The sequence below is a fragment of the Triticum dicoccoides genome, chromosome 1B (assembly GCF_002162155.2).
Source record: "Triticum dicoccoides isolate Atlit2015 ecotype Zavitan chromosome 1B, WEW_v2.0, whole genome shotgun sequence".
Classification (NCBI taxonomy): Eukaryota; Viridiplantae; Streptophyta; class Magnoliopsida; order Poales; family Poaceae; genus Triticum; species Triticum dicoccoides.
Window position 1 is genome coordinate 355,679,860 of NC_041381.1, and position 13,642 is coordinate 355,693,501.

A 13,642-nucleotide genomic window follows, 5' to 3' on the forward strand; every position below is an offset into this window, starting at 1 on the left:
GCACGGCACATGAGCTTCGGGTGGCGGCGGTTCCGGCCATTTTCGGTAGCTAAAGAGAGGGGAAATAGGGAAAATGGTCAGTGGTGTTCAGGGGTTCCTGATCAAGGCAGAGGTGGAGCGGGGAAGGCCTATACCTCGCGAACTCCGATGAGCCGAAGAGGCGGAGCTCGAGCTCGATCTCGAGCTCGGGTACTCCTGGAGGAGAGCTGAGGCATAGGGGGCCGATTTGGAGTGGGTAGGAGCGAGTGATGGTGAGGGAGAGCTCGGGGAGGCCTTTATGTAGGCGAGCCACGGCTCACCATAGACCCGTGCGCCGGCGAGGTCGTTGCCGTTGCTGTGGGTCACGGGGGCGTGCATCGGCATGTCTGGGGTGCTCGTGGGTTCGGTCCAGAGCGAGGGAAAGAAGAGAGAGGGAGCAGGAGGGGCCAGAGGCGCCGCGCGTGTGAGCATGCTCAATGGTGCGCTCGGGTGGTCGTCGCGCGTGCGAGCTGGGGCGAGAGGAGGGAGAAGGAGGAGGTGGACCAGGCTGTGGCATGTTGCGGATGCCGAGGAGCATCGTCGGGCGCGCTGGGGAGGCCTGAGGTGGCCGGAGGAGGTTGGCTGGGGGCGGCTACAGTGCGGGAGTGCACTGTACCGCGCTCCAGAGCATGCAAATGGCTGGCATGCCATTTGTTTTGGCAAAGTGGGCACGGCCAAGCATGTCTGGTAGCTCTAGGGAGGAGTATATAAAGGGGGAGGGGCCTTGGATGCCATAGATGACCAGTAGGATAGGAGTGGTGTTGAGAGAGAGAGGGAAATGGGCTGTCGAGAGAGAGAAAGTGGGGCTTTATCCCTCCAATAATTGAGCTGTGGATTTGCCATTGTTACAGGAGGTGCAAGGGGACTAGGAGGGGCTGTGGTAAAAAGTGGAACTCATGGAGATTAGTGGAAGAGCCCAAATAGGGTATTTAGTTAACATGCAGAAGGTGTTTGATATGGTTTTGGAGTACTTGCACTAATTTCCTTCTTGTGCCACTTGTCAGGGGTGTTTTTCATGACAAAATGACAGGGTAGAAGGAAGATGAGCTCATTAGGAAGACTTTACTAATGAAACTTTGGCAAATACTAGAAATTAGCAGAACTAAACTTGTGTAGATCTAGTTGAGCAAATCACTTCCCCTTGATGCACCACTTGGTGTAGTGGCCTCATTTGGTCATGTGAACATGCTCACAAAAGTTGGAGTCAAGTTGACAAAAGGTGGTAGTACAAAGTTGTTCAAATTTGATTCTGGTCAGAGAGGGTTTTGGGGAGATTTGGTGATGTTATCTTGTTCTCCAATACATGTGGCTTGGCAAGATCACCCAATATGTCATATGTCACATGCTAGAATTTTCTTGGAATTTTTAGATAATATTTCCTTTGTAAATATTTCAAAACCTTGAAATATCCAAAAAGGGTTTTGGAGGGGTTTGACCAATATTTGAACATGACCATGTGCTGAACCTCTTATATATGGACAATATATGTCCACTGAGTTTCCCTGAATTTTCACAAATATTTTTAAAGCATTAAAATAATTTTAACCTATTAAAGACCATTTCTGGCCTAAAGAATAAGCCTTTAAATAAAATAGCAGGATAACTTTTAAAATTTTATTTTTGTGGTTTATGGGAGTCCTATACCTAATAGGAGTCAAACATACTCTTTGAAAGATTATTCATACCCCAAATCAAGTACTTGTAGTGCAAACCTCAATTTAGGGGTTTTTTGAAAACTAAATTTAGAAAATGCTTTTTGGCCAAATTATTTTTGTAAGAAAATCTATATTGCACTATACACATGGCATGATCATTGGGGCAGAAGTTTGGAGCAACGAGATGAAGTATAGAAGGTGGAGTTGTGTTGACTTTAAAGAGCACTTGAAAAATCACAGAGAGAAAACCAACTCAAATAAAAGCCAAATAATGCAAAACTTTTTGTCAAACCACACTCTATCATGATTTATTAACTTAAGTGTTGTGGCATGAAAATCAGGGTGTGACAGACCTACCCCCTTCCAAGAATCTCGTCCCTGAGATTCCCAAACTAGGCGTGGAAAGGAATACGAAAACTGGACCTCGGGTTAGTCTTCACGTCCTCATATTACTTGTGCCTCCGAGTGGTGCTCCATTGAACCTTGAAGTACTGTATGGTGTGGCTTTGTGTATAACGTTCTTCTTGATCTAGGTTGCTAAAGGGTCTCTCACGGTGGTTCAGGCTAAGCTGGGGGTCGATGGCTCGGTGATTGATGTCCTCTTAGAGACTGTGCTTGTTAGGAAGTTGAAAATGTTTCCAGAGTGGTGTTGTGTGGAAAAACATTGTGTACAATGGGTGACTCAGATGGTAACTCTAGCTGGTAGCCTCCTTCTCTTCGTCTTGTAGTGAGCTCAAAGGGGGGTCGATAATCTTGGTGTGAGCTTCCTTTTGGAAATGCTTGGTTCCTGTGAGAGGAGTGGTTTGCAGATACGTACGGTCTTCGATGGGGAAGTTCACTTCTTGAGGGTGGTGGTTGGTATAGTTCTTCCTCCTTGACATGGCGGTCTTCAGATGTTCCCTAACCAGCTGAACGACCCTTCTTCCGCCTTCTGGTAGTCAAGTAGGTTACCAAATATAGATGACAACCAACCTGTCCATGTACTCCATGAAGACTTGTTCATGTGGTACATAAAGTGGGATGGTGCATTGATGGTGGTCATGGTTGAGCATTGGCCAAGGTCTTCTCGATCTAGAGCCAAAGCATGTGGTCATGATCTGACCATGTTATGGCTTGGTAGGGCATAAGGGTTTCAAGGATTTTAGTGTGTGGGTGAATGCTTATCATCTTATCCTTAAGCACGGTTTCTGAGATGCCAATTGTTCTATCCAGCCTCCAAACAAATCACATTATATTACCGAAAGAATCATCCCGTATAGATCAACTCCAATCGTCACTCATATTATTTATATCGTCATGGCTCCCGAGAGGAGGTCTTAACAAAATCATACATGTCTACTATCTCCAAACTCAGGTGTATGGATATCCTCATGTAAGAATCCATGGGTAGAACATACAACTGCCAAACTTGAATTAAACACGACAATCCAAGTGCTCAGCCTATTCTTCCAAGGTCCAAGATATTGCATCTCTATCCTAAGGAAACACGACGTATGCCACTCCAAGATCTTGTTTCCTTCCTATGAATCAACTCCAGCAGCCCATTAACTTGCATCAATCACTACATAGTCTATTAATTCTACAAGTCCAACGTCTATGGTGTTCCACACGATCTTCTAATGTCCTATAATCACCAAATACTTGAAAGAGCTATCTTTACTATAGTTAGTCCACCAATTCCCATCATCGGGGTCAAGTAACTTCCAACCTCAAGCTTATATAGATCCCCAAATCAACTCCGACAATTAACCCAATCTCCTAGTTTATTATCCACCAATAAACATGGTATCATAATTGAGATCATCGGTATAAATCCAATTTAATCCGAACCATGTAGACTTACTCAGCATCTAGACTCCATTAGGATCACCTATTTAATCCAAATATCATGGCAGCTATCTTCTATCAATATCCCCTGGCTATGTCAAATCCTTATACCTTCAAGAATTTCATTGTGCGATCATAATTGTCCTACAAAATCCAATTTACTCCATGGGTAATGAATACTATGCTACTCTATTAACATGATCCCACCAAGTTCATCAACTAACATGAAAACGTCATAATCCACCAAAAAGTCTCGGATAATTCCTCAATGTCTCTGATATAAACTCATTAAGTCATTTGTCCTATATAAATATCCTCAAATAGGTCTACCCTATCGCATCGTCAGTTCTGGTGCTATCTTAGGATGATAATGTGCTCGTTCACTATGTCCACTAGTTCCATAATGAACCAGTGCAAGGTTACGGAGGCTTAGCTGGTTTTCTTGCAATTTTGTGGGTTAAGCACTTGGTTAGGGATTCGAGCTGGGTTATATCGTGAAGTCTCAAAGGGTCTAGGGATGGGTTTCTAATCTTGAGGGGTAAACATAACTCTGCTGGGTTGCACTTGGTCGAGGAGGCTGCAACAAAAGTCTCCAGTGCTAGTTGGTCGCCGAAGTAGAATTCTTGGTGTACCTTATCTTGCCGGTCTTCAGTTGAGGAGAGAGGGATGAGAGGGAAAAGTAGCATAGATGGGGGGAATGCCTAAAGGGGGTTCTATAGTGCAGGTGCAAAGAAATAGGTGTTAAAAGGCCACACACAATTTCATTAAGATAAGATAGGTGATATAGTCGCATACAAGCTGCCTAAGGCAAAAGTGCGACTTATATCGAAACACAAACAGATAAGAACAAGCAACACTCAACATGGTTTCATTTGAACCATCATATGGACTCGACTACGCATAGGGGGTACACGACTCATCCTACCCTAGGGGTCCTCGGATTTGGTAGTCGTGCTTGCTTCATCACTTTGAGAGAAAGGCATTTGGTCTTCAGCTTCTAGGTTCTCCTAGGTGCCAATGGACATGCGATAGTCGGCTGCTTGTTGGGACACATCCTATTAGTATGCCCGAGTTCACCACACCTGTGACATGTGACGAAAGAAAAAGGGTTGCTATTTAGTCTTGGGTATTGTCATCGGGGGCCTGACGATTATCCTCTACGAGGTGGATACGGAAATCCATTCCTTTGCCTCCTGCGTGGGGTTTGGTTGCCAGCTTTCTGAAGTTCCTTGATTTGCTGCTCCTGATTAGTAATGTGGTCTTCTAGGGCAGTGATTTTTTGTTCTTGCTCGACCACCATCTTCTTCTCGAGGCAGTGGAGGTGCAAAAGTGAAGGGAGATCTTGGCGAGCCTTGAGAAATTCTTCGGTAAGGTGGCGTAGAAGGTAGTCTCCTGTGTTGACGAAACGGATCTGGTACTTGAGGGTTGGATCCTCGTCTTCTGGGGAAATCATCACTTGAGTCAGAGCTCCAAATCCTCTCTTGCCAGGTAGGTAGCAGGTGGCATGTTCTTCTTTCATTTCTAGAAGGAGGTCTCGAAGACGGAGGAGTGCATCATATGCCACTTGCTGAATGGCTAGGTCTCTTGTTGGCATGGGTGGTCCAATGAAGAACCACCTCTGAGGTGAGGTCTTGGCAGGCACAAAAACCTCGGCGTATAACTCCTTCTCGAACACATCATTTTCCAGTTCATGCAGGGTGTACATGGGCAGCAAGGGATAGTGGCATTGTTGGAGGCAATCACTTAGGAGTGATGGAAATCCTGTCGTAAGGAGTCTCAAGGGGGCGATGGCCATCTACAAAAGTTGAATAGGAGGGGTTAATACTGAAAATATCCCTTAGTTTTGGGAAATCTCAAAAAAGAGGCGAGGTATAGATGGTTTTGAAAATTTGTTTTATCCTAGCTAACGACGATGCTAACTAAGGCTTCCTACAGTCAGGATGGCTCTGATACCAGCTCTGTGGGGACCCCGACTCATAAGTCGAGATCACCGAATGTACGTGTACAGTGATCCCAGAGATCAATGCTCACTAAACACACAGAAGCTGAATAACAAGAGCCTTACATCCATACATACCGTCTTACACAAATTGTGACCATTATGGTCAAGTCTTACATAGATAAGACATAAGGGTTGAACATCAAATGAAACATAAGCAGCGGAAATCTTCGTTGATAAGTAGAACCCATGCCATCTGCCTTAACCCTACAGGCATTCTGACTGGGAAGCATCCTAGTTCGCATGTTCATCACCAATGAACTCTTCCTCGAACTCCTGTTCTTCCATGCCTGGTCAATTAAATAACCAGTGGCAAGCCAATGAGTACTTTGAATGTACTCGCAAGCAACCCATGATTTGGTTCAAAGTAACAATGCAATTGTACAACAAGTAAGCAACCTAGCTTAAAGCTAGTTGAGATGTCCTAACAACTTGTGAGATATGCATCAATGAACATGGGTAACCTTGAGAACAGGTTACGGATATCAACATAAATAGAGTTTGGATCAATGCCATGTCAAGTCACCACCTTGACACAAATAGTTCTCTTCCACACACACATGCACCAAGATTGTAAAATTTCTGGACATAGTTTAAGTAGCACCTCCCAACTGTCCATGACCATGGACACGACTATTCGAATAGTTTGACACTCTGCAGAGGTTGCGCACTTTACCCACAAGATCCGGGAAGCTTTTGTGTAATCCATGATCCCGCAGAACCTCAAGTACTCGGGGGAAGCACCCGATCATTACCTTTCCCTAGACGACACTAACTTAGGGTCCACTCGTTGATATACGGCCCTCATGTATAAGAAAAAGATCGTGGGACTCTGCCCTTTTCACATTATCATGCATACACGAAGGGACCAACAGTGTGTCCGGTGCCCTGTGAAAACAGTCATGGCCGCCTATCCAAGCACGACCCCGTCCCGAGAGTGACCTCAAGTCACCGCCGTCACTAGTAATGTGGGAACCATGCTAGTATCAGCCTAAGTAATCAATAATGTCCCGTCCCATAAAGGGGTAGAGTGGTTGCACATGTTTGGTTGGGACGGTAATCACACATAAATCTAATCCATCATTTTACATACACACCAAAAGCTCTCTTCGGTACACCACTTCTTCCTCAAGTGGTGACCTTAGTTCAACATCTCCCAAGGGCATTAGGGGCACCCGATGCGGATTTCAAAATAATGTAACCACGAAGAGTTCATGGTACACATGCATCATTATGCTAGTCTCTTGACATTGCCATCATGAACAAGGTAAAGTCATGAGTAGGGGTATGCATCATGTGGTGGTTCACAACAAGTTTACCACCGTCATATTTCATCATCATGCAATCGGAAGGGTACCGATGAACAAGGGGGGTGTCGTGGTCAAAGGGCTGCTTACCTTGATTGGCTTGTTGTTCGAGGACTTCAAATCCTTCTCCTCCTTCTTCTTTAGCAATTTCTTCAAATACGGGATCTAATCGTCGCAAGAAAATAACAGAAAAATAAGACAATAATAAAAACAGAAAAGCAAAGTGCTCAGAAAAATGTCAACTTATTTTTGTAAAATACTAGGAGGAAAACTAAGAAGGGGAAAATTCTTAGTTTTGGGTTTGGAGTTAGGGGGACAGAGTAGTGGATTTTCAAACATAGATTTTTTTTGTTCAAATTTGAATTTAAATTTGAATAGTGTAGAAAAGTGTAATGGATGTGTATGAAAGTTACAATCCATAAATAGGTGGGATTATTCTAAGATTTTAGGAGTTGGAATTATTGCATTTGGATAAATATTTCATCCTGTGGAATTTTTGGAAAAGTGACATAAAAAGAAAAGGAAAAGGGGCACTGTGCAACTAGGCCAGAACAGCCGCAGTGCACAGGCCCAGAGGCGATTCAGCCTAGGCGAGCCGACAGGCGCGCGTGCCAGGTTTGAACCAGACGGGCGGGGCCCAGGCGCAAGTGAGAGAGAGGGAGGCGAGGGAGAGGAGAGGCTGACAGGCGGGGCCTGCCTGTCATCCCTAACCCTATAACAGAGGGCCGGCGAGCTCACCGGCGACGTTTCCAGGCACGGCTGTGTGAGCTAATGGCACCATTGGACTCCTCGTCGAGTCGCCGTTCGGGGGGATGTGGAGGTGGTCGCCGAAGCGGCCTGGCTCGTCGGCGACGTGGAGGCACGACGGAGGAGCTTCGGGTGGCAGCGGTTCCGGCCGTTTCCGACAGCTAAAGAGAGGGGAAACGGGGGGGAAATGGTTAGTGGTGTTTGGGGATTCCAGATCGAGGCTGAGGAGGAGCGGGGGAGGCCTGTACCTCGCGAACTCCGGCGAGCCGAAGCAGCGGAGCTCGAGCTCAATGTCGAGCTCGGGTGCTCCTGGAGGAGAGCTGAGGGAACATGGGGCCGATTTGGAGTATGTTGGAGCAAGTGGTGGTGAGGGAGAGGCTCGGGGAGGCCTTTAAGTAGGCGAGCCACGGCTCACCGTAGACCCGTGCGCCGTCGAGGTCGTTGCCGTTGCTGTGGGTCACGAGGGCGCACGTGGGCATGTCTGGGGTGCTCATGGGTTCGGTCCAGAGCGAGGGAAATAAGAGAGAGGGAGCAGGAGGGGCCAGAGGCACCGCGCGTGTGAGAACGCTCACTGGTGCGCTCGGGCGGTCATCGCGCGTGCGAGCTGGTGCAAGAGGAGGGAGAAGGAGGAGGGGGACCAGGCTGTGGCGTGTTGCGGACGTCGAGGAGCATCGTCGGGCGTGTTGGGGAGGCCCGAGGTGGCCGAAGGTGGTTGGCAGGGGGCGGCTACAGTGCGGGAGCGCGCTGTAGCGTGCTCGAGAGCGTGCAAATGGCCGGCATGCCATTTGTTTAGGCAAAGTGAGCATGGCCAAGCATGTCTGGTAGCTCTAGGGAGGAGTAAAGAAAGGGGGAGGGGCCTTGGATGCTATGGATGGCCAATAGGAGACGATGGGGTTGAGAGAAGGGGGGAAATGGGCTGTCCAGAGAGAGAAAGTGGGGTTTTACCCCTCCAATAATTGAGCTGTGGATTTGCCATTGTTACTGGAGGTGGAAGGGGACTAGGAGGGGCTGTGGTTAAAAGTGGAACTCATGGAGATTAGTGGAAGAGGCCCAAACAGGGTTTTTAGTTAACATGCAGAAGGTGTTTGATATGGTTTTGGGGTACCTGCACTAATTTCCTTCTTGTGCCATTTGGCAAGGATGTTTTTCATGACAAAATGACTGGGTCGATGGAAGATGAGCTCATTTGGAAGAGTGTGCTAATGAAACTTTGGCAAACCCTAGAAATTAGCAGAAACAAACTTATGTAGATCTAGTTGAGCAAATCACTTCCCCTTGATGCACCACTTTGTGTAGTGGCCTCATTTGGTCGTGTGAACATGCTCACAAAAGTTGGGGTCAAGTTGAGAAAGTTGGTAGTACAAAGTTTTTCAAATTTGATTCTGGTCAGAGAGGGTTTTGGGGAGATTTGGTGATGTTATCTTGTTCTCCAAGACATGAGGCTTGGGAAGATCACCCAATATGTCATATGTGACATGCTAAACTTTTCTTAGAATTTTTAGAGTATATTTCCTTTGTAAATATTTCAAAAGCTTGAAATATCCAAAAAGGGTTTTGGAGGGGTTTGACCAATATTTTGAACATGACCATGTGATGAAACTCTTATATATGGACAATATATGTCCATTGAGTTTCCCTGAATTTTCACAAATATTTTTAAAGCATTAAAATAATTTTAACCCATTAAAGACCATTTCTGGCCTAAAGAATAAGCCTTTAAATAAAATAGCAGAATAACTTTTAAAATTATATTTTTGTGGTTTATGGGAGTCCTATACTTAATAGGAGTCAAACATACTCTTTGAAAGATTTTTCATACCCCAAATCAAGTACTTGTAGTGCAAACCTCAATTTAGGGGTTTTTGGAAAACTAAATTTAGAAAATGCTTTTTGGCCAAATTATTTTTGTAAGAAAATTCTATATTGCACTATACAGATGGCATGATCATTGGGGCAGAAGTTTGGAGCAAGGAGATGAAGTATAGAAGGTGGAGTTGTGTTGACTTTAAAGAGCACTTGAAAAATCTCAGAGAGAATACCAACTCAAATAAAAGCCAAATAATGCAAAAGTTTTTGTCGAACCACACTCTATCATGATTAATTAGCTTAACTGTTGTGGCATGAAAATCAGGGTGTGACACCATATTAACTTGTCTTCTCCTTTGTACTGAAATGCTCGCAGATTCCAGCTTAGTCCAATGCACGTGCACTATTTATTATCCACACCGTTCGGTCGTGCAAGTGAAAGGCAATAATGACGATATATGATGGATTGATTTGAGATGAGAGAAGTTGGTATGAACTCGACCTCTTGTGTTTTTGTAAATATGATTAGTTCATCGTTCCTGATTCAGCCTATTATGAATAAACATGTTTGCAATGACAATTAGAGATTATAGTTGCTTATGCCATGCTTAATTAGCTAGGAGTTTATATTGGTTTACCTTGCGTGCCAACATGCTATTAAAATGGTTGTGATGTGGTATGATAGGGTGGTATCCTCCTTTGAACGATTCAAGTGGCTTGACTTGGCACATGTTCACACATGTAGTTGAAACAAAATCAACATAGCCTCTACGATGTTTGTGTTCATGGTGGATTATATCCCACTCATGCTTGCACTCAATGTTTATTAATTTTAACGCATGTTCACGACTGTTGTTGCTCTCTAGTTGGTCGCTTCCCAGTCTTTTTCTAGCCTTCACTTGTACTAAGCGGGAATACTGCTTGTGCATCCACTTTCATAAACCCCAAAGTTATTCCATATGAGTCCACCATACCTTCCTATATGCAGTATCTACCTGTCGTTCCAAGTAAATTTATATGTGCCAAACTCTAAACCTTCAAATAAAATTCTGTTATGTATGCTCGAATAGCTCATGTATCAACTAGGGATGTCTGTATCTTCCATGCTAGGCGGGTTATTCTCAAGAGGAGTGGACTCCGCTCCTCATTCACGAGAAAATGGCTGGTCACCGGGCTGCCCAGTCCCATGCTCTAAGCAAATCAAATCAAAATAATTGCAAAAAAACTCCCCCAGGACTGTTGCTACTTGGAAGCACCCCACTACTAGAATTAGCTTATTTGTCGTGTGCCAGCTCTTTGCTGTCTGCTTGCGGACGGCAAAGAAGGTCTTTGCCATCAGCTACCAAACAACAGATGGCAAAGAACTGGCAGACGGCAAATAAGGTCTTTGTCATCTGTCATTTCTTTGCCGTCGGCAAAGAGGTGCTGGTGGGGTCCCAGTACACTGCAATGGTCCAACCCCCTCTTTGCCGTCTACTGGCAGACGGCAAAGATTCTTTGCCATCTACTGGCAGACGGCAAAGAGGTGGGACTATTTTTTGCGGGTAAAAAAACGGTGCCCCCACCTCCTCTATCTCTATCCCCTCTGTCTCTGCCCCCACACACCTCTCTCTCCCGCTCGTCTCTCCCTCTCCCTCGCGCGGGGCGTATGGGGTGTCTGTCGACGCCGCCTGCCCCGGCAAGAAGGCCGACGATGCCTGCCCCACAGCCGAGCGCCGCCCAACCCCGCCTCCCTCGATCCCGCGCTGCTGCGCCACCTCGCCTCCGCCTGCCGGTGCGCGCCGCCACCTCACCGGACCCCAGGATCCCCGTCGCCTCGCGTTGCAGCCTGCGTCGCGTCCACCTCCCCACAAGCTCGCCGCCCCGCCACGAAAGCATCGTCGCCGGTCGCCCTGACCTCGAGATCCGCTGCCGCCATGGGAGCCGAGCACAGATCTCCTCCAGGCCCGGCCCTGAGGGGGGACGGATTCAAGTTCCTATCAGATCTAGTGGCCAGGTATTCTTTTTTGCCATCAATTGTTTTTCTGGATTGTTGACTCATTGGGTGTGAGCGTTTCTTAGGGATTTTGCCTTGTTTTCCCCTGCCGGCGATTGGGGGCGGCGAGTACACACAGGCAGCGCATGCGGTGGCAGATCTGCTGGACAGAGCAGCCGAGTCTAGCATTTGGAAGGTGGGGGAAGCGCTGCCAGTACTCCAACTAGACCTGAACGGCGCCTGCCCGTCTCTTGACTTGTCGGCGGCAGATCAGAGCAGTCAACGAGGCACGACGAGCCGCAGGCCCATGGCTGGATAAAGAGGTACGAAGTTCCCCTAAGATAAACTAACACAGAATGCATTTGTTGGCATCACGTGAGACGGCGTAGATTGTGATGCTGATGCTGCTTAGTAAGCATGATTCATGAGCATAACTGTAATGCTTATACGAGCTGATTTGCTATAGTACCTGCAGTTTGCAATAACTTCGATTCCGTCCATCAACTAATGGGAAAATGTCAGAACAATGACATTGCTACTGACGCAAAAAATGTACATGAAGTATGTATAAATTGGAGGCTAGTCTAAAAACAGTTTCTTACATAAAATAAGGGCGTAGCTAGGTCTCAGTGAAGTGATATTTCTTTGTAAGAAAGGAAAAGGAAAATCTGAAAACGGAACTTTGCACGAATCTTAATGTATGGTCTCACGTATATAGCATCGACTGAGACATGACCAAGTTTTAGTCGACGAAGACTTAGCAAGACTAATAAAATGATTATCTCGCCTTCTCTAATACTTTTATTTATTTTACTTATAGTATTTCTACTTTCCTTGTTTGCTTACAAGCTGTTTTTTCTTTTTGACTCTGATGAATCCCCCAGGCCATTTTCAAGGACCCGTTCAGGAGGGGTGACAACCTCCTTGTAAGTCCTCGCTACTTTTTATCTTCCATGCTTCTTTCAAACTTTTTATGCACCAAAGATGCTGGATGCCATAAAGTAGGAAAAGTAAGATGCAGATGGGTCTTTGAAAAAAATTGACAGGAAAACATTGTTTCTGGGCACTGCTAAATTTTAAAAATAAAAACTGAATTTTGTGGCTTAAATTTAAAAATGAAAATTGAATTTTGTAGCTGTTTGATGTGCTTGGACATATGTGTGATCTGGTGGACAAAATAACCAGGTGTTTACGCCCTGTTGTGTAAACACCCTAAAATTCCACTAGTAGACCTACTTGGCTCATAATTAATTGCTTATGAGAATGTCTCTTCAGAGAAACAACTTGGCCTATCAGACAACTGTTTGACTAACACAAATCTTAAATACTTGAACTGAGAAAAAAAAGCTTCAGCTAAATCAGAGGCCAAGTTTCTACTGTATTTGGCGCAAAGTCGTTGGTTTGTTGATCTTTTCCTATTTATTACTCCCTTGTAGGTTATGTGCGACTGCTACACACCACAAGGTGTTCCAATCCCCACCAACAAGAAGAACAATGCTGCCAAGATCTTCAACACCCCGAAGGTTGCAGCTGAGGAGACATGGTACGAATACCTCCGTCGATATTTCAAGTTTTTTGTTGTTGCGGTGTTTCATATAAAAGTTGTAGTAGTGCTCTTGTGTCTTAACACACATACACATGTGAGAACATAATAAGTTGTACAATATAGATTAGTACCACACCGCACTCACTTTGCATCAGATGGAAATGAGTTAGGAAGATAAGAGTAAAATTGATGTCCCTGGAATTACAGATTTATTTAGCAGATACAGATAGAAAACGGTACCAAAAATGGGTTGAAGGACCACAAAATTTGGCGGTTTCCACATTTGTACCCTTATCTGATTACGGTTAGAGCATTGATTAGGCTTATCTCTGAACCCAAACAGGTATGGAATTGAGCAGGAGTACACTCTCCTCCAGAAGGATGTGAACTAGCCCGTTGGCTGGCCCATTGGTGGCTACCCTAGTCCTCAGGCAAGAAAACTCTCAGCATGCTCTCCAGCTTTCCATGTGTTAAACTTACATAAAAACTGAACATTGCATTTCACCAAGTGAAATGCTACATCTCTACTCCTAACCCATTCTCTATTTCTTCGTGTTTTTGTTATGCAGGTTGGAAGAAAAGAAGAAGATCCAGAGCATTTCAATAGAAAGGCGAATTTCATTCAAAGACAAACGCAGTGTGTGAGGTGACCAATCCAAAGTTTCTTAACCGTAGAATAAAGTGCTCAAGCATCAGGCTCGAAGGAGTTTTAACGGTTACAAATTCACTCGGCATTCCAAGGCAAATAAAAGTGATAAGCAT

The 13,642-nt window shown here is 45.3% G+C and overlaps 1 long non-coding RNA gene across 1 annotated transcript; it reads left to right on the forward strand.

Annotated features, from left to right (window-relative positions):
• Positions 1-11,477: 11,477 nt before the first annotated feature.
• LOC119305121 lies at positions 11,478-13,367 on the forward strand. The gene is made up of 4 exons (XR_005148555.1): positions 11,478-11,657; positions 12,219-12,260; positions 12,771-12,877; positions 13,224-13,367. It is a non-coding gene; the product is annotated as an uncharacterized LOC119305121 (long non-coding RNA).
• Positions 13,368-13,642: the final 275 nt, after the last annotated feature.